Below are 14921 nucleotides of genomic sequence, written 5' to 3'. Positions count from 1 at the left end.
AGCAGAAGGAGAAAGTGAGCTGGTCTGGCTGTAATGGGCAAAAATGATGTCTTCCCTGAGCCCTTAGACTGTCGACACCTTGAAGCAGTGCGGGAGGGCCAGTGGTCAAATGGATCTCACCATAACTTAAATGAGCTCTTCCTTGGAAGCGGGAATTCCTAGTCACCCAACTTCCTCCAACTTTGCGCAGTGGCAATATCGTAGCCCATGAGGTATAACCGAGGCGTGATTATTGCTAATTGAAAACTTTTCCCAATACCCCGCCATGATGACTTGAAATATAGTCAGCATTGGCAATTTTTGTTGGTCTCTCAGGAGACTTCATCCTTGGTATGCAAATGACAGAGTCTTAACTCCTCCCAGTGTGGTGGAGAATCCTTGCTTCCCACAGCAACGTATTGATGGTTTATGCCTGGTGCAGAAGGAGAAAGTGAGCTGGTCTGGCTGTAATGGGCAAAAATGATGTCTTCCCTGAGCCCTTACACTGTCGACACCTTGAAGCAGTGCGGGAGGGCCAGTGGTCAAATGGATCTCACCATAACTTAAATGAGCTCTTCCTTGGAAGCGGGAATTCCTAGTCGCCCAACTTCCTCCAACTTTGCGCAGTGGCAATATCGTAGCCCATGAGGTATAACCGAGGCGTGATTATTGCTAATTGAAAACTTTTCCCAATACCCCGCCATGATGACTTGAAATATAGTCAGCATTGGCAATTTTTGTTGGTCTCTCAGGAGACTTCATCCATGGTATGCAAATGACAGAGTCTTAGCTCCTTCCAGTGTGGAGGAGAATCCTTGCTTCCCACAGCAACGTATTGATGGTTTATGCCTGGAGCAGAAGGAGAAAGTGAGCTGGTCTGGCTGTAATGGGCAAAAATGATGTCTTCCCTGAGCCCTTAGACTGTCGACACCTTGAAGCAGTGCGGAAGGGCCAGTGGTCAAATGGATCTCACCATAACTTAAATGAGCTCTTCCTTGGAAGCGGGAATTCCTAGTCGCCCAACTTCCTCCAACTTTGCGCAGTGGCAATATTGTAGCCCATGAGGTATAACCGAGGCGTGATTATTGCTAATTGAAAACTTTTCCCAATACCCCGCCATGATGACTTGAAATATAGTCAGCATTGGCAATTATTGTTGGTCTCTCAGGAGACTTCATCCATGGTATGCAAATGACAGAGTCTTAGCTCCTCCCAGTGTGGAGGAGAAACCTTGCTTCCCACAGCAACGTATTGATGGTTTATGCCTGGAGCAGAAGGAGAAAGTGAGCTGGTCTGGCTGTAATGGGCAAAAATGATGTCTTCCCTGAGCCCTTAGACTGTCGACTCCTTGAAGCAGTGCGGGAGGGCCAGTGGTCAAATGGATCTCACCATAACTTAAATGAGCTCTTCCTTGGAAGCGGGAATTCCTAGTCGCCCAACTTCCTCCAACTTTGCGCAGTGGCAATATTGTAGCCCATGAGGTATAACCGAGGCGTGATTATTGCTAATTGAAAACTTTTCCCAATACCCCGCCATGATGACTTGAAATATAGACAGCATTGGCAATTTTTGTTGGTCTCTCAGGAGACTTCATCCTTGGTATGCAAATGACAGAGTCTTAGCTCCTCCCAGTGTGGAGGAGAATCCTTGCTTCCCACAGCAACGTATTGATGGTTTATGCCTGGAGCAGAAGGAGAAAGTGAGCTGGTCTGGCTGTAATGGGCAAAAATGATGTCTTCCCTGAGCCCTTACACTGTCGACACCTTGAAGCAGTGCGGGAGGGCCAGTGGTCAAATGGATCTCACCATAACTTAAATGAGCTCTTCCTTGGAAGCGGGAATTCCTAGTCGCCCAACTTCCTCCAACTTTGCGCAGTGGCAATATCGTAGCCCATGAGGTATAACCGAGACGTGATTATTGCTAATTGAAAACTTTTCCCAATACCCCGCCATGATGACTTGAAATATAGTCAGCATTGGCAATTTTTGTTGGTCTCTCAGGAGACTTCATCCTTGGTATGCAAATGACAGAGTCTTAACTCCTCCCAGTGTGGTGGAGAATCCTTGCTTCCCACAGCAACGTATTGATGGTTTATGCCTGGTGCAGAAGGAGAAAGTGAGCTGGTCTGGCTGTAATGGGCAAAAATGATGTCTTCCCTGAGCCCTTACACTGTCGACACCTTGAAGCAGTGCGGGAGGGCCAGTGGTCAAATGGATCTCACCATAACTTAAATGAGCTCTTCCTTGGAAGCGGGAATTCCTAGTCGCCCAACTTCCTCCAACTTTGCGCAGTGGCAATATCGTAGCCCATGAGGTATAACCGAGGCGTGATTATTGCTAATTGAAAACTTTTCCCAATACCCCGCCATGATGACTTGAAATATAGTCAGCATTGGCAATTTTTGTTGGTCTCTCAGGAGACTTCATCCATGGTATGCAAATGACAGAGTCTTAGCTCCTTCCAGTGTGGAGGAGAATCCTTGCTTCCCACAGCAACGTATTGATGGTTTATGCCTGGAGCAGAAGGAGAAAGTGAGCTGGTCTGGCTGTAATGGGCAAAAATGATGTCTTCCCTGAGCCCTTAGACTGTCGACACCTTGAAGCAGTGCGGAAGGGCCAGTGGTCAAATGGATCTCACCATAACTTAAATGAGCTCTTCCTTGGAAGCGGGAATTCCTAGTCGCCCAACTTCCTCCAACTTTGCGCAGTGGCAATATCGTAGCCCATGAGGTATAACCGAGGCGTGATTATTGCTAATTGAAAACTTTTCCCAATACCCCGCCATGATGACTTGAAATATAGTCACCATTGGCAATTTTTGTTGGTCTCTCAGGAGACTTCATCCATGGTATGCAAATGACAGAGTCTTAGCTCCTCCCAGTGTGGAGGAGAATCCTTGCTTTCCACAGCAAGGTATTGATGGTTTATGCCTGGAGCAGAAGGAGAAAGTGAGCTGGTCTGGCTGTAATGGGCAAAAATGATGTCTTCCCTGAGCCCTTAGACTGTCGACACCTTGAAGCAGTGCGGGAGGGCCAGTGGTCAAATGGATCTCACCATAACTTAAATGAGCTCTTCCTTGGAAGCGGGAATTCCTAGTCGCCCAACTTCCTCCAACTTTGCACAGTGGCAATATCGTAGCCCATGAGGTATAACCGAGGCGTGATTATTGCTAATTGAAAACTTTTCCCAATACCCCGCCATGATGACTTGAAATATAGTCAGCATTGGCAATTTTTGTTGGTCTCTCAGGAGACTTCATCCATGGTATGCAAATGACAGAGTCTTAGCTCCTCCCAGTGTGGAGGAGAATCCTTGCTTCCCACAGCAACGTATTGATGGTTTATGCCTGGAGCAGAAGGAGAAAGTGAGCTGGTCTGGCTGTAATGGGCAAAAATGATGTCTTCCCTGAGCCCTTAGACTGTCGACACCTTGAAGCAGTGCGGGAGGGCCAGTGGTCAAATGGATCTCACCATAACTTAAATGAGCTCTTCCTTGGAAGCGGGAATTCCTAGTCGCCCAACTTCCTCCAACTTTGCGCAGTGGCAATATCGTAGCCCATGAGGTATAACCGAGGCGTGATTATTGCTAATTGAAAACTTTTCCCAATACCCCGCCATGATGACTTGAAATATAGTCAGCATTGGCAATTTTTGTTGGTCTCTCAGGAGACTTCATCCATGGTATGCAAATGACAGAGTCTTAGCTCCTCCCAGTGTGGAGGAGAATCCTTGCTTCCCACAGCAACTTATTGATGGTTTATGCCTGGAGCAGAAGGAGAAAGTGAGCTGGTCTGGCTGTAATGGGCAAAAATGATGTCTTCCCTGAGCCCTTAGACTGTCGACACCTTGAAGCAGTGCGGGAGGGCCAGTGGTCAAATGGATCTCACCATAACTTAAATGAGCTCTTCCTTGGAAGCGGGAATTCCTAGTCGCCCAACTTCCTCCAACTTTGCGCAGTGGCAATATCGTAGCCCATGTGGTATAACCGAGGCGTGATTATTGCTAATTGAAAACTTTTCCCAATACCCCGCCATGATGACTTGAAATATAGTCAGCATTGGCAATTTTTGTTGGTCTCTCAGGAGACTTCATCCATGGTATGCAAATGACAGAGTCTTAGCTCCTCCCAGTGTGGAGGAGAATCCTTGCTTCCCACAGCAACGTATTGATGGTTTATGCCTGGAGCAGAAGGAGAAAGTGAGCTGGTCTGGCTGTAATGGGCAAAAATGATGTCTTCCCTGAGCCCTTAGACTGTCGACACCTTGAAGCAGTGCGGGAGGGCCAGTGGTCAAATGGATCTCACCATAACTTAAATGAGCTCTTCCTTGGAAGCGGGAATTCCTAGTCGCCCAACTTCCTCCAACTTTGCGCAGTGGCAATATCGTAGCCCATGAGGTATAACCGAGGCGTGATTATTGCTAATTGAAAACTTTTCCCAATACCCCGCCATGATGACTTGAAATATAGTCAGCATTGGCAATTTTTGTTGGTCTCTCAGGAGACTTCATCCATGGTATGCAAATGACAGAGTCTTAGCTCCTCCCAGTGTGGAGGAGAATCCTTGCTTCCCACAGCAACGTATTGATGGTTTATGCCTGGAGCAGAAGGAGAAAGTGAGCTGGTCTGGCTGTAATGGGCAAAAATGATGTCTTCCCTGAGCCCTTAGACTGTCGACACCTTGAAGCAGTGCGGGAGGGCCAGTGGTCAAATGGATCTCACCATAACTTAAATGAGCTCTTCCTTGGAAGCGGGAATTCCTAGTCGCCCAACTTCCTCCAACTTTGCGCAGTGGCAATATCGTAGCCCATGAGGTATAACCGAGGCGTGATTATTGCTAATTGAAAACTTTTCCCAATACCCCGCCATGATGACTTGAAATATAGTCAGCATTGGCAATTTTTGTTGGTCTCTCAGGAGACTTCATCCATGGTATGCAAATGACAGAGTCTTAGCTCCTCCCAGTGTGGAGGAGAATCCTTGCTTCCCACAGCAACGTATTGATGGTTTATGCCTGGAGCAGAAGGAGAAAGTGAGCTGGTCTGGCTGTAATGGGCAAAAATGATGTCTTCCCTGAGCCCTTAGACTGTCGACACCTTGAAGCAGTGCGGGAGGGCCAGTGGTCAAATGGATCTCACCATAACTTAAATGAGCTCTTCCTTGGAAGCGGGAATTCCTAGTCGCCCAACTTCCTCCAACTTTGCGCAGTGGCAGTATCGTAGCCCATGAGGTATAACCGAGGCGTGATTATTGCTAATTGAAAACTTTTCCCAATACCCCGCCATGATGACTTGAAATATAGTCAGCATTGGCAATTTTTGTTGGTCTCTCAGGAGACTTCATCCATGGTATGCAAATGACAGAGTCTTAGCTCCTCCCAGTGTGGAGGAGAATCCTTGCTTCCCACAGCAACTTATTGATGGTTTATGCCTGGAGCAGAAGGAGAAAGTGAGCTGGTCTGGCTGTAATGGGCAAAAATGATGTCTTCCCTGAGCCCTTAGACTGTCGACACCTTGAAGCAGTGCGGGAGGGCCAGTGGTCAAATGGATCTCACCATAACTTAAATGAGCTCTTCCTTGGAAGCGGGAATTCCTAGTCGCCCAACTTCCTCCAACTTTGCGCAGTGGCAATATCGTAGCCCATGTGGTATAACCGAGGCGTGATTATTGCTAATTGAAAACTTTTCCCAATACCCCGCCATGATGACTTGAAATATAGTCAGCATTGGCAATTTTTGTTGGTCTCTCAGGAGACTTCATCCATGGTATGCAAATGACAGAGTCTTAGCTCCTCCCAGTGTGGAGGAGAATCCTTGCTTCCCACAGCAACGTATTGATGGTTTATGCCTGGAGCAGAAGGAGAAAGTGAGCTGGTCTGGCTGTAATGGGCAAAAATGATGTCTTCCCTGAGCCCTTAGACTGTCGACACCTTGAAGCAGTGCGGGAGGGCCAGTGGTCAAATGGATCTCACCATAACTTAAATGAGCTCTTCCTTGGAAGCGGGAATTCCTAGTCGCCCAACTTCCTCCAACTTTGCGCAGTGGCAGTATCGTAGCCCATGAGGTATAACCGAGGCGTGATTATTGCTAATTGAAAACTTTTCCCAATACCCCGCCATGATGACTTGAAATATAGTCAGCATTGGCAATTTTTGTTGGTCTCTCAGGAGACTTCATCCATGGTATGCAAATGACAGAGTCTTAGCTCCTCCCAGTGTGGAGGAGAATCCTTGCTTCCCACAGCAACTTATTGATGGTTTATGCCTGGAGCAGAAGGAGAAAGTGAGCTGGTCTGGCTGTAATGGGCAAAAATGATGTCTTCCCTGAGCCCTTAGACTGTCGACACCTTGAAGCAGTGCGGGAGGGCCAGTGGTCAAATGGATCTCACCATAACTTAAATGAGCTCTTCCTTGGAAGCGGGAATTCCTAGTCGCCCAACTTCCTCCAACTTTGCGCAGTGGCAATATCGTAGCCCATGTGGTATAACCGAGGCGTGATTATTGCTAATTGAAAACTTTTCCCAATACCCCGCCATGATGACTTGAAATATAGTCAGCATTGGCAATTTTTGTTGGTCTCTCAGGAGACTTCATCCATGGTATGCAAATGACAGAGTCTTAGCTCCTCCCAGTGTGGAGGAGAATCCTTGCTTCCCACAGCAACGTATTGATGGTTTATGCCTGGAGCAGAAGGAGAAAGTGAGCTGGTCTGGCTGTAATGGGCAAAAATGATGTCTTCCCTGAGCCCTTAGACTGTCGACACCTTGAAGCAGTGCGGGAGGGCCAGTGGTCAAATGGATCTCACCATAACTTAAATGAGCTCTTCCTTGGAAGCGGGAATTCCTAGTCGCCCAACTTCCTCCAACTTTGCGCAGTGGCAATATCGTAGCCCATGAGGTATAACCGAGGCGTGATTATTGCTAATTGAAAACTTTTCCCAATACCCCGCCATGATGACTTGAAATATAGTCAGCATTGGCAATTTTTGTTGGTCTCTCAGGAGACTTCATCCATGGTATGCAAATGACAGAGTCTTAGCTCCTCCCAGTGTGGAGGAGAATCCTTGCTTCCCACAGCAACGTATTGATGGTTTATGCCTGGAGCAGAAGGAGAAAGTGAGCTGGTCTGGCTGTAATGGGCAAAAATGATGTCTTCCCTGAGCCCTTAGACTGTCGACACCTTGAAGCAGTGCGGGAGGGCCAGTGGTCAAATGGATCTCACCATAACTTAAATGAGCTCTTCCTTGGAAGCGGGAATTCCTAGTCGCCCAACTTCCTCCAACTTTGCGCAGTGGCAATATCGTAGCCCATGAGGTATAACCGAGGCGTGATTATTGCTAATTGAAAACTTTTCCCAATACCCCGCCATGATGACTTGAAATATAGTCAGCATTGGCAATTTTTGTTGGTCTCTCAGGAGACTTCATCCATGGTATGCAAATGACAGAGTCTTAGCTCCTCCCAGTGTGGAGGAGAATCCTTGCTTCCCACAGCAACGTATTGATGGTTTATGCCTGGAGCAGAAGGAGAAAGTGAGCTGGTCTGGCTGTAATGGGCAAAAATGATGTCTTCCCTGAGCCCTTAGACTGTCGACACCTTGAAGCAGTGCGGGAGGGCCAGTGGTCAAATGGATCTCACCATAACTTAAATGAGCTCTTCCTTGGAAGCGGGAATTCCTAGTCGCCCAACTTCCTCCAACTTTGCACAGTGGCAATATCGTAGCCCATGAGGTATAACCGAGGCGTGATTATTGCTAATTGAAAACTTTTCCCAATACCCCGCCATGATGACTTGAAATATAGTCAGCATTGGCAATTTTTGTTGGTCTCTCAGGAGACTTCATCCATGGTATGCAAATGACAGAGTCTTAGCTCCTCCCAGTGTGGAGGAGAATCCTTGCTTCCCACAGCAACTTATTGATGGTTTATGCCTGGAGCAGAAGGAGAAAGTGAGCTGGTCTGGCTGTAATGGGCAAAAATGATGTCTTCCCTGAGCCCTTAGACTGTCGACACCTTGAAGCAGTGCGGGAGGGCCAGTGGTCAAATGGATCTCACCATAACTTAAATGAGCTCTTCCTTGGAAGCGGGAATTCCTAGTCGCCCAACTTCCTCCAACTTTGCGCAGTGGCAATATCGTAGCCCATGTGGTATAACCGAGGCGTGATTATTGCTAATTGAAAACTTTTCCCAATACCCCGCCATGATGACTTGAAATATAGTCAGCATTGGCAATTTTTGTTGGTCTCTCAGGAGACTTCATCCATGGTATGCAAATGACAGAGTCTTAGCTCCTCCCAGTGTGGAGGAGAATCCTTGCTTCCCACAGCAACGTATTGATGGTTTATGCCTGGAGCAGAAGGAGAAAGTGAGCTGGTCTGGCTGTAATGGGCAAAAATGATGTCTTCCCTGAGCCCTTAGACTGTCGACACCTTGAAGCAGTGCGGGAGGGCCAGTGGTCAAATGGATCTCACCATAACTTAAATGAGCTCTTCCTTGGAAGCGGGAATTCCTAGTCGCCCAACTTCCTCCAACTTTGCGCAGTGGCAATATCGTAGCCCATGAGGTATAACCGAGGCGTGATTATTGCTAATTGAAAACTTTTCCCAATACCCCGCCATGATGACTTGAAATATAGTCAGCATTGGCAATTTTTGTTGGTCTCTCAGGAGACTTCATCCATGGTATGCAAATGACAGAGTCTTAGCTCCTCCCAGTGTGGAGGAGAATCCTTGCTTCCCACAGCAACGTATTGATGGTTTATGCCTGGAGCAGAAGGAGAAAGTGAGCTGGTCTGGCTGTAATGGGCAAAAATGATGTCTTCCCTGAGCTCTTAGACTGTCGACACCTTGAAGCAGTGCGGGAGGGCCAGTGGTCAAATGGATCTCACCATAACTTAAATGAGCTCTTCCTTGGAAGCGGGAATTCCTAGTCGCCCAACTTCCTCCAACTTTGCGCAGTGGCAATATCGTAGCCCATGAGGTATAACCGAGGCGTGATTATTGCTAATTGAAAACTTTTCCCAATACCCCGCCATGATGACTTGAAATATAATCAGCATTGGCAATTTTTGTTGGTCTCTCAGGAGACTTCATCCATGGTATGCAAATGACAGAGTCTTAGCTCCTCCCAGTGTGGAGGAGAATGCTTGCTTCCCACAGCAACGTATTGATGGTTTATGCCTGGAGCAGAAGGAGAAAGTGAGCTGGTCTGGCTGTAATGGGCAAAAATGATGTCTTCCCTGAGCCCTTAGACTGTCGACACCTTGAAGCAGTGCGGGAGGGCCAGTGGTCAAATGGATCTCACCATAACTTAAATGAGCTCTTCCTTGGAAGCGGGAATTCCTAGTCACCCAACTTCCTCCAACTTTGCGCAGTGGCAATATCGTAGCCCATGAGGTATAACCGAGGCGTGATTATTGCTAATTGAAAACTTTTCCCAATACCCCGCCATGATGACTTGAAATATAGTCAGCATTGGCAATTTTTGTTGGTCTCTCAGGAGACTTCATCCTTGGTATGCAAATGACAGAGTCTTAACTCCTCCCAGTGTGGTGGAGAATCCTTGCTTCCCACAGCAACGTATTGATGGTTTATGCCTGGTGCAGAAGGAGAAAGTGAGCTGGTCTGGCTGTAATGGGCAAAAATGATGTCTTCCCTGAGCCCTTACACTGTCGACACCTTGAAGCAGTGCGGGAGGGCCAGTGGTCAAATGGATCTCACCATAACTTAAATGAGCTCTTCCTTGGAAGCGGGAATTCCTAGTCGCCCAACTTCCTCCAACTTTGCGCAGTGGCAATATCGTAGCCCATGAGGTATAACCGAGGCGTGATTATTGCTAATTGAAAACTTTTCCCAATACCCCGCCATGATGACTTGAAATATAGTCAGCATTGGCAATTTTTGTTGGTCTCTCAGGAGACTTCATCCATGGTATGCAAATGACAGAGTCTTAGCTCCTTCCAGTGTGGAGGAGAATCCTTGCTTCCCACAGCAACGTATTGATGGTTTATGCCTGGAGCAGAAGGAGAAAGTGAGCTGGTCTGGCTGTAATGGGCAAAAATGATGTCTTCCCTGAGCCCTTAGACTGTCGACACCTTGAAGCAGTGCGGAAGGGCCAGTGGTCAAATGGATCTCACCATAACTTAAATGAGCTCTTCCTTGGAAGCGGGAATTCCTAGTCGCCCAACTTCCTCCAACTTTGCGCAGTGGCAATATCGTAGCCCATGAGGTATAACCGAGGCGTGATTATTGCTAATTGAAAACTTTTCCCAATACCCCGCCATGATGACTTGAAATATAGTCACCATTGGCAATTTTTGTTGGTCTCTCAGGAGACTTCATCCATGGTATGCAAATGACAGAGTCTTAGCTCCTCCCAGTGTGGAGGAGAATCCTTGCTTTCCACAGCAACGTATTGATGGTTTATGCCTGGAGCAGAAGGAGAAAGTGAGCTGGTCTGGCTGTAATGGGCAAAAATGATGTCTTCCCTGAGCCCTTAGACTGTCGACACCTTGAAGCAGTGCGGGAGGGCCAGTGGTCAAATGGATCTCACCATAACTTAAATGAGCTCTTCCTTGGAAGCGGGAATTCCTAGTCGCCCAACTTCCTCCAACTTTGCGCAGTGGCAATATCGTAGCCCATGAGGTATAACCGAGGCGTGATTATTGCTAATTGAAAACTTTTCCCAATACCCCGCCATGATGACTTGAAATATAGTCAGCATTGGCAATTTTTGTTGGTCTCTCAGGAGACTTCATCCTTGGTATGCAAATGACAGAGTCTTAATTCCTCCCAGTGTGGTGGAGAATCCTTGCTTCCCACAGCAACGTATTGATGGTTTATGCCTGGTGCAGAAGGAGAAAGTGAGCTGGTCTGGCTGTAATGGGCAAAAATGATGTCTTCCCTGAGCCCTTACACTGTCGACACCTTGAAGCAGTGCGGGAGGGCCAGTGGTCAAATGGATCTCACCATAACTTAAATGAGCTCTTCCTTGGAAGCGGGAATTCCTAGTCGCCCAACTTCCTCCAACTTTGCGCAGTGGCAATATCGTAGCCCATGAGGTATAACCGAGGCGTGATTATTGCTAATTGAAAACTTTTCCCAATACCCCGCCATGATGACTTGAAATATAGTCAGCATTGGCAATTTTTGTTGGTCTCTCAGGAGACTTCATCCATGGTATGCAAATGACAGAGTCTTAGCTCCTTCCAGTGTGGAGGAGAATCCTTGCTTCCCACAGCAACGTATTGATGGTTTATGCCTGGAGCAGAAGGAGAAAGTGAGCTGGTCTGGCTGTAATGGGCAAAAATGATGTCTTCCCTGAGCCCTTAGACTGTCGACACCTTGAAGCAGTGCGGAAGGGCCAGTGGTCAAATGGATCTCACCATAACTTAAATGAGCTCTTCCTTGGAAGCGGGAATTCCTAGTCGCCCAACTTCCTCCAACTTTGCGCAGTGGCAATATCGTAGCCCATGAGGTATAACCGAGGCGTGATTATTGCTAATTGAAAACTTTTCCCAATACCCCGCCATGATGACTTGAAATATAGTCACCATTGGCAATTTTTGTTGGTCTCTCAGGAGACTTCATCCATGGTATGCAAATGACAGAGTCTTAGCTCCTCCCAGTGTGGAGGAGAATCCTTGCTTTCCACAGCAACGTATTGATGGTTTATGCCTGGAGCAGAAGGAGAAAGTGAGCTGGTCTGGCTGTAATGGGCAAAAATGATGTCTTCCCTGAGCCCTTAGACTGTCGACACCTTGAAGCAGTGCGGGAGGGCCAGTGGTCAAATGGATCTCACCATAACTTAAATGAGCTCTTCCTTGGAAGCGGGAATTCCTAGTCGCCCAACTTCCTCCAACTTTGCGCAGTGGCAATATCGTAGCCCATGAGGTATAACCGAGGCGTGATTATTGCTAATTGAAAACTTTTCCCAATACCCCGCCATGATGACTTGAAATATAGTCAGCATTGGCAATTTTTGTTGGTCTCTCAGGAGACTTCATCCTTGGTATGCAAATGACAGAGTCTTAACTCCTCCCAGTGTGGTGGAGAATCCTTGCTTCCCACAGCAACGTATTGATGGTTTATGCCTGGTGCAGAAGGAGAAAGTGAGCTGGTCTGGCTGTAATGGGCAAAAATGATGTCTTCCCTGAGCCCTTACACTGTCGACACCTTGAAGCAGTGCGGGAGGGCCAGTGGTCAAATGGATCTCACCATAACTTAAATGAGCTCTTCCTTGGAAGCGGGAATTCCTAGTCGCCCAACTTCCTCCAACTTTGCGCAGTGGCAATATCGTAGCCCATGAGGTATAACCGAGGCGTGATTATTGCTAATTGAAAACTTTTCCCAATACCCCGCCATGATGACTTGAAATATAGTCAGCATTGGCAATTTTTGTTGGTCTCTCAGGAGACTTCATCCATGGTATGCAAATGACAGAGTCTTAGCTCCTTCCAGTGTGGAGGAGAATCCTTGCTTCCCACAGCAACGTATTGATGGTTTATGCCTGGAGCAGAAGGAGAAAGTGAGCTGGTCTGGCTGTAATGGGCAAAAATGATGTCTTCCCTGAGCCCTTAGACTGTCGACACCTTGAAGCAGTGCGGAAGGGCCAGTGGTCAAATGGATCTCACCATAACTTAAATGAGCTCTTCCTTGGAAGCGGGAATTCCTAGTCGCCCAACTTCCTCCAACTTTGCGCAGTGGCAATATCGTAGCCCATGAGGTATAACCGAGGCGTGATTATTGCTAATTGAAAACTTTTCCCAATACCCCGCCATGATGACTTGAAATATAGTCACCATTGGCAATTTTTGTTGGTCTCTCAGGAGACTTCATCCATGGTATGCAAATGACAGAGTCTTAGCTCCTCCCAGTGTGGAGGAGAATCCTTGCTTTCCACAGCAACGTATTGATGGTTTATGCCTGGAGCAGAAGGAGAAAGTGAGCTGGTCTGGCTGTAATGGGCAAAAATGATGTCTTCCCTGAGCCCTTAGACTGTCGACACCTTGAAGCAGTGCGGGAGGGCCAGTGGTCAAATGGATCTCACCATAACTTAAATGAGCTCTTCCTTGGAAGCGGGAATTCCTAGTCGCCCAACTTCCTCCAACTTTGCGCAGTGGCAATATCGTAGCCCATGAGGTATAACCGAGGCGTGATTATTGCTAATTGAAAACTTTTCCCAATACCCCGCCATGATGACTTGAAATATAGTCAGCATTGGCAATTTTTGTTGGTCTCTCAGGAGACTTCATCCTTGGTATGCAAATGACAGAGTCTTAACTCCTCCCAGTGTGGTGGAGAATCCTTGCTTCCCACAGCAACGTATTGATGGTTTATGCCTGGTGCAGAAGGAGAAAGTGAGCTGGTCTGGCTGTAATGGGCAAAAATGATGTCTTCCCTGAGCCCTTACACTGTCGACACCTTGAAGCAGTGCGGGAGGGCCAGTGGTCAAATGGATCTCACCATAACTTAAATGAGCTCTTCCTTGGAAGCGGGAATTCCTAGTCGCCCAACTTCCTCCAACTTTGCGCAGTGGCAATATCGTAGCCCATGAGGTATAACCGAGGCGTGATTATTGCTAATTGAAAACTTTTCCCAATACCCCGCCATGATGACTTGAAATATAGTCACCATTGGCAATTTTTGTTGGTCTCTCAGGAGACTTCATCCATGGTATGCAAATGACAGAGTCTTAGCTCCTCCCAGTGTGGAGGAGAATCCTTGCTTTCCACAGCAACGTATTGATGGTTTATGCCTGGAGCAGAAGGAGAAAGTGAGCTGGTCTGGCTGTAATGGGCAAAAATGATGTCTTCCCTGAGCCCTTAGACTGTCGACACCTTGAAGCAGTGCGGGAGGGCCAGTGGTCAAATGGATCTCACCATAACTTAAATGAGCTCTTCCTTGGAAGCGGGAATTCCTAGTCGCCCAACTTCCTCCAACTTTGCGCAGTGGCAATATCGTAGCCCATGAGGTATAACCGAGGCGTGATTATTGCTAATTGAAAACTTTTCCCAATACCCCGCCATGATGACTTGAAATATAGTCAGCATTGGCAATTTTTGTTGGTCTCTCAGGAGACTTCATCCTTGGTATGCAAATGACAGAGTCTTAACTCCTCCCAGTGTGGTGGAGAATCCTTGCTTCCCACAGCAACGTATTGATGGTTTATGCCTGGTGCAGAAGGAGAAAGTGAGCTGGTCTGGCTGTAATGGGCAAAAATGATGTCTTCCCTGAGCCCTTACACTGTCGACACCTTGAAGCAGTGCGGGAGGGCCAGTGGTCAAATGGATCTCACCATAACTTAAATGAGCTCTTCCTTGGAAGCGGGAATTCCTAGTCGCCCAACTTCCTCCAACTTTGCGCAGTGGCAATATCGTAGCCCATGAGGTATAACCGAGGCGTGATTATTGCTAATTGAAAACTTTTCCCAATACCCCGCCATGATGACTTGAAATATAGTCAGCATTGGCAATTTTTGTTGGTCTCTCAGGAGACTTCATCCATGGTATGCAAATGACAGAGTCTTAGCTCCTTCCAGTGTGGAGGAGAATCCTTGCTTCCCACAGCAACGTATTGATGGTTTATGCCTGGAGCAGAAGGAGAAAGTGAGCTGGTCTGGCTGTAATGGGCAAAAATGATGTCTTCCCTGAGCCCTTAGACTGTCGACACCTTGAAGCAGTGCGGAAGGGCCAGTGGTCAAATGGATCTCACCATAACTTAAATGAGCTCTTCCTTGGAAGCGGGAATTCCTAGTCGCCCAACTTCCTCCAACTTTGCGCAGTGGCAATATCGTAGCCCATGAGGTATAACCGAGGCGTGATTATTGCTAATTGAAAACTTTTCCCAATACCCCGCCATGATGACTTGAAATATAGTCACCATTGGCAATTTTTGTTGGTCTCTCAGGAGACTTCATCCATGGTATGCAAATGACAGAGTCTTAGCTCTTCCC

The 14921-nt window shown here is 47.3% G+C and overlaps 36 non-coding genes across 36 annotated transcripts; all 36 read left to right on the top strand.

Annotated features, from left to right (window-relative positions):
• Positions 1-178: 178 nt before the first annotated feature.
• LOC138677998 (U4 spliceosomal RNA) lies at positions 179-319 on the top strand. Its single transcript, XR_011321382.1, has one exon. It is a non-coding gene; the product is annotated as a U4 spliceosomal RNA (small nuclear RNA).
• Positions 320-594: 275 nt separating this feature from the next.
• On the top strand, positions 595-735 carry LOC138677997 (U4 spliceosomal RNA). Its single transcript, XR_011321381.1, has one exon. It is a non-coding gene; the product is annotated as a U4 spliceosomal RNA (small nuclear RNA).
• A 275-nt stretch (positions 736-1010) lies between these two features.
• Positions 1011-1151, top strand: LOC138677637 (U4 spliceosomal RNA). Its single transcript, XR_011321040.1, has one exon. It is a non-coding gene; the product is annotated as a U4 spliceosomal RNA (small nuclear RNA).
• A 275-nt stretch (positions 1152-1426) lies between these two features.
• LOC138677641 (U4 spliceosomal RNA) lies at positions 1427-1567 on the top strand. The gene has a single exon (XR_011321044.1). It is a non-coding gene; the product is annotated as a U4 spliceosomal RNA (small nuclear RNA).
• Positions 1568-1842: 275 nt separating this feature from the next.
• Positions 1843-1983, top strand: LOC138677591 (U4 spliceosomal RNA). The gene has a single exon (XR_011320997.1). It is a non-coding gene; the product is annotated as a U4 spliceosomal RNA (small nuclear RNA).
• Positions 1984-2258: 275 nt separating this feature from the next.
• Positions 2259-2399, top strand: LOC138677995 (U4 spliceosomal RNA). Its single transcript, XR_011321380.1, has one exon. It is a non-coding gene; the product is annotated as a U4 spliceosomal RNA (small nuclear RNA).
• A 275-nt stretch (positions 2400-2674) lies between these two features.
• On the top strand, positions 2675-2815 carry LOC138678186 (U4 spliceosomal RNA). Its single transcript, XR_011321558.1, has one exon. It is a non-coding gene; the product is annotated as a U4 spliceosomal RNA (small nuclear RNA).
• A 275-nt stretch (positions 2816-3090) lies between these two features.
• LOC138677537 (U4 spliceosomal RNA) lies at positions 3091-3231 on the top strand. Its single transcript, XR_011320944.1, has one exon. It is a non-coding gene; the product is annotated as a U4 spliceosomal RNA (small nuclear RNA).
• Positions 3232-3506: 275 nt separating this feature from the next.
• LOC138677994 (U4 spliceosomal RNA) lies at positions 3507-3647 on the top strand. The gene has a single exon (XR_011321379.1). It is a non-coding gene; the product is annotated as a U4 spliceosomal RNA (small nuclear RNA).
• A 275-nt stretch (positions 3648-3922) lies between these two features.
• LOC138677611 (U4 spliceosomal RNA) lies at positions 3923-4063 on the top strand. The gene has a single exon (XR_011321015.1). It is a non-coding gene; the product is annotated as a U4 spliceosomal RNA (small nuclear RNA).
• A 275-nt stretch (positions 4064-4338) lies between these two features.
• LOC138677993 (U4 spliceosomal RNA) lies at positions 4339-4479 on the top strand. Its single transcript, XR_011321378.1, has one exon. It is a non-coding gene; the product is annotated as a U4 spliceosomal RNA (small nuclear RNA).
• A 275-nt stretch (positions 4480-4754) lies between these two features.
• LOC138677992 (U4 spliceosomal RNA) lies at positions 4755-4895 on the top strand. Its single transcript, XR_011321377.1, has one exon. It is a non-coding gene; the product is annotated as a U4 spliceosomal RNA (small nuclear RNA).
• A 275-nt stretch (positions 4896-5170) lies between these two features.
• On the top strand, positions 5171-5311 carry LOC138678160 (U4 spliceosomal RNA). The gene has a single exon (XR_011321533.1). It is a non-coding gene; the product is annotated as a U4 spliceosomal RNA (small nuclear RNA).
• A 275-nt stretch (positions 5312-5586) lies between these two features.
• Positions 5587-5727, top strand: LOC138677608 (U4 spliceosomal RNA). Its single transcript, XR_011321013.1, has one exon. It is a non-coding gene; the product is annotated as a U4 spliceosomal RNA (small nuclear RNA).
• A 275-nt stretch (positions 5728-6002) lies between these two features.
• On the top strand, positions 6003-6143 carry LOC138678159 (U4 spliceosomal RNA). The gene has a single exon (XR_011321532.1). It is a non-coding gene; the product is annotated as a U4 spliceosomal RNA (small nuclear RNA).
• Positions 6144-6418: 275 nt separating this feature from the next.
• Positions 6419-6559, top strand: LOC138677607 (U4 spliceosomal RNA). Its single transcript, XR_011321012.1, has one exon. It is a non-coding gene; the product is annotated as a U4 spliceosomal RNA (small nuclear RNA).
• A 275-nt stretch (positions 6560-6834) lies between these two features.
• On the top strand, positions 6835-6975 carry LOC138677991 (U4 spliceosomal RNA). Its single transcript, XR_011321376.1, has one exon. It is a non-coding gene; the product is annotated as a U4 spliceosomal RNA (small nuclear RNA).
• A 275-nt stretch (positions 6976-7250) lies between these two features.
• LOC138677990 (U4 spliceosomal RNA) lies at positions 7251-7391 on the top strand. The gene has a single exon (XR_011321375.1). It is a non-coding gene; the product is annotated as a U4 spliceosomal RNA (small nuclear RNA).
• Positions 7392-7666: 275 nt separating this feature from the next.
• Positions 7667-7807, top strand: LOC138677536 (U4 spliceosomal RNA). Its single transcript, XR_011320943.1, has one exon. It is a non-coding gene; the product is annotated as a U4 spliceosomal RNA (small nuclear RNA).
• A 275-nt stretch (positions 7808-8082) lies between these two features.
• LOC138677606 (U4 spliceosomal RNA) lies at positions 8083-8223 on the top strand. Its single transcript, XR_011321011.1, has one exon. It is a non-coding gene; the product is annotated as a U4 spliceosomal RNA (small nuclear RNA).
• Positions 8224-8498: 275 nt separating this feature from the next.
• Positions 8499-8639, top strand: LOC138677989 (U4 spliceosomal RNA). Its single transcript, XR_011321374.1, has one exon. It is a non-coding gene; the product is annotated as a U4 spliceosomal RNA (small nuclear RNA).
• Positions 8640-8914: 275 nt separating this feature from the next.
• On the top strand, positions 8915-9055 carry LOC138677588 (U4 spliceosomal RNA). Its single transcript, XR_011320994.1, has one exon. It is a non-coding gene; the product is annotated as a U4 spliceosomal RNA (small nuclear RNA).
• Positions 9056-9330: 275 nt separating this feature from the next.
• On the top strand, positions 9331-9471 carry LOC138677987 (U4 spliceosomal RNA). Its single transcript, XR_011321372.1, has one exon. It is a non-coding gene; the product is annotated as a U4 spliceosomal RNA (small nuclear RNA).
• Positions 9472-9746: 275 nt separating this feature from the next.
• On the top strand, positions 9747-9887 carry LOC138677986 (U4 spliceosomal RNA). The gene has a single exon (XR_011321371.1). It is a non-coding gene; the product is annotated as a U4 spliceosomal RNA (small nuclear RNA).
• A 275-nt stretch (positions 9888-10162) lies between these two features.
• Positions 10163-10303, top strand: LOC138678185 (U4 spliceosomal RNA). The gene has a single exon (XR_011321557.1). It is a non-coding gene; the product is annotated as a U4 spliceosomal RNA (small nuclear RNA).
• A 275-nt stretch (positions 10304-10578) lies between these two features.
• LOC138677984 (U4 spliceosomal RNA) lies at positions 10579-10719 on the top strand. The gene has a single exon (XR_011321370.1). It is a non-coding gene; the product is annotated as a U4 spliceosomal RNA (small nuclear RNA).
• Positions 10720-10994: 275 nt separating this feature from the next.
• LOC138677983 (U4 spliceosomal RNA) lies at positions 10995-11135 on the top strand. Its single transcript, XR_011321369.1, has one exon. It is a non-coding gene; the product is annotated as a U4 spliceosomal RNA (small nuclear RNA).
• A 275-nt stretch (positions 11136-11410) lies between these two features.
• On the top strand, positions 11411-11551 carry LOC138678184 (U4 spliceosomal RNA). The gene has a single exon (XR_011321556.1). It is a non-coding gene; the product is annotated as a U4 spliceosomal RNA (small nuclear RNA).
• Positions 11552-11826: 275 nt separating this feature from the next.
• Positions 11827-11967, top strand: LOC138677982 (U4 spliceosomal RNA). Its single transcript, XR_011321368.1, has one exon. It is a non-coding gene; the product is annotated as a U4 spliceosomal RNA (small nuclear RNA).
• A 275-nt stretch (positions 11968-12242) lies between these two features.
• LOC138677981 (U4 spliceosomal RNA) lies at positions 12243-12383 on the top strand. Its single transcript, XR_011321367.1, has one exon. It is a non-coding gene; the product is annotated as a U4 spliceosomal RNA (small nuclear RNA).
• A 275-nt stretch (positions 12384-12658) lies between these two features.
• LOC138678183 (U4 spliceosomal RNA) lies at positions 12659-12799 on the top strand. The gene has a single exon (XR_011321555.1). It is a non-coding gene; the product is annotated as a U4 spliceosomal RNA (small nuclear RNA).
• A 275-nt stretch (positions 12800-13074) lies between these two features.
• On the top strand, positions 13075-13215 carry LOC138677980 (U4 spliceosomal RNA). Its single transcript, XR_011321366.1, has one exon. It is a non-coding gene; the product is annotated as a U4 spliceosomal RNA (small nuclear RNA).
• A 275-nt stretch (positions 13216-13490) lies between these two features.
• LOC138678182 (U4 spliceosomal RNA) lies at positions 13491-13631 on the top strand. The gene has a single exon (XR_011321553.1). It is a non-coding gene; the product is annotated as a U4 spliceosomal RNA (small nuclear RNA).
• A 275-nt stretch (positions 13632-13906) lies between these two features.
• LOC138677979 (U4 spliceosomal RNA) lies at positions 13907-14047 on the top strand. Its single transcript, XR_011321365.1, has one exon. It is a non-coding gene; the product is annotated as a U4 spliceosomal RNA (small nuclear RNA).
• A 275-nt stretch (positions 14048-14322) lies between these two features.
• LOC138677978 (U4 spliceosomal RNA) lies at positions 14323-14463 on the top strand. The gene has a single exon (XR_011321364.1). It is a non-coding gene; the product is annotated as a U4 spliceosomal RNA (small nuclear RNA).
• Positions 14464-14738: 275 nt separating this feature from the next.
• LOC138678181 (U4 spliceosomal RNA) lies at positions 14739-14879 on the top strand. The gene has a single exon (XR_011321552.1). It is a non-coding gene; the product is annotated as a U4 spliceosomal RNA (small nuclear RNA).
• The last annotated feature ends 42 nt before the right edge of the window (positions 14880-14921 follow it).

The sequence above is a fragment of the Ranitomeya imitator genome, chromosome 4, assembly GCF_032444005.1.
Source record: "Ranitomeya imitator isolate aRanImi1 chromosome 4, aRanImi1.pri, whole genome shotgun sequence".
In the NCBI taxonomy this organism is placed as follows: Eukaryota; Metazoa; Chordata; class Amphibia; order Anura; family Dendrobatidae; genus Ranitomeya; species Ranitomeya imitator.
Note: the sequence above shows the minus strand (reverse complement) of the source record. Positions and strands in the feature narration are given on the sequence as shown.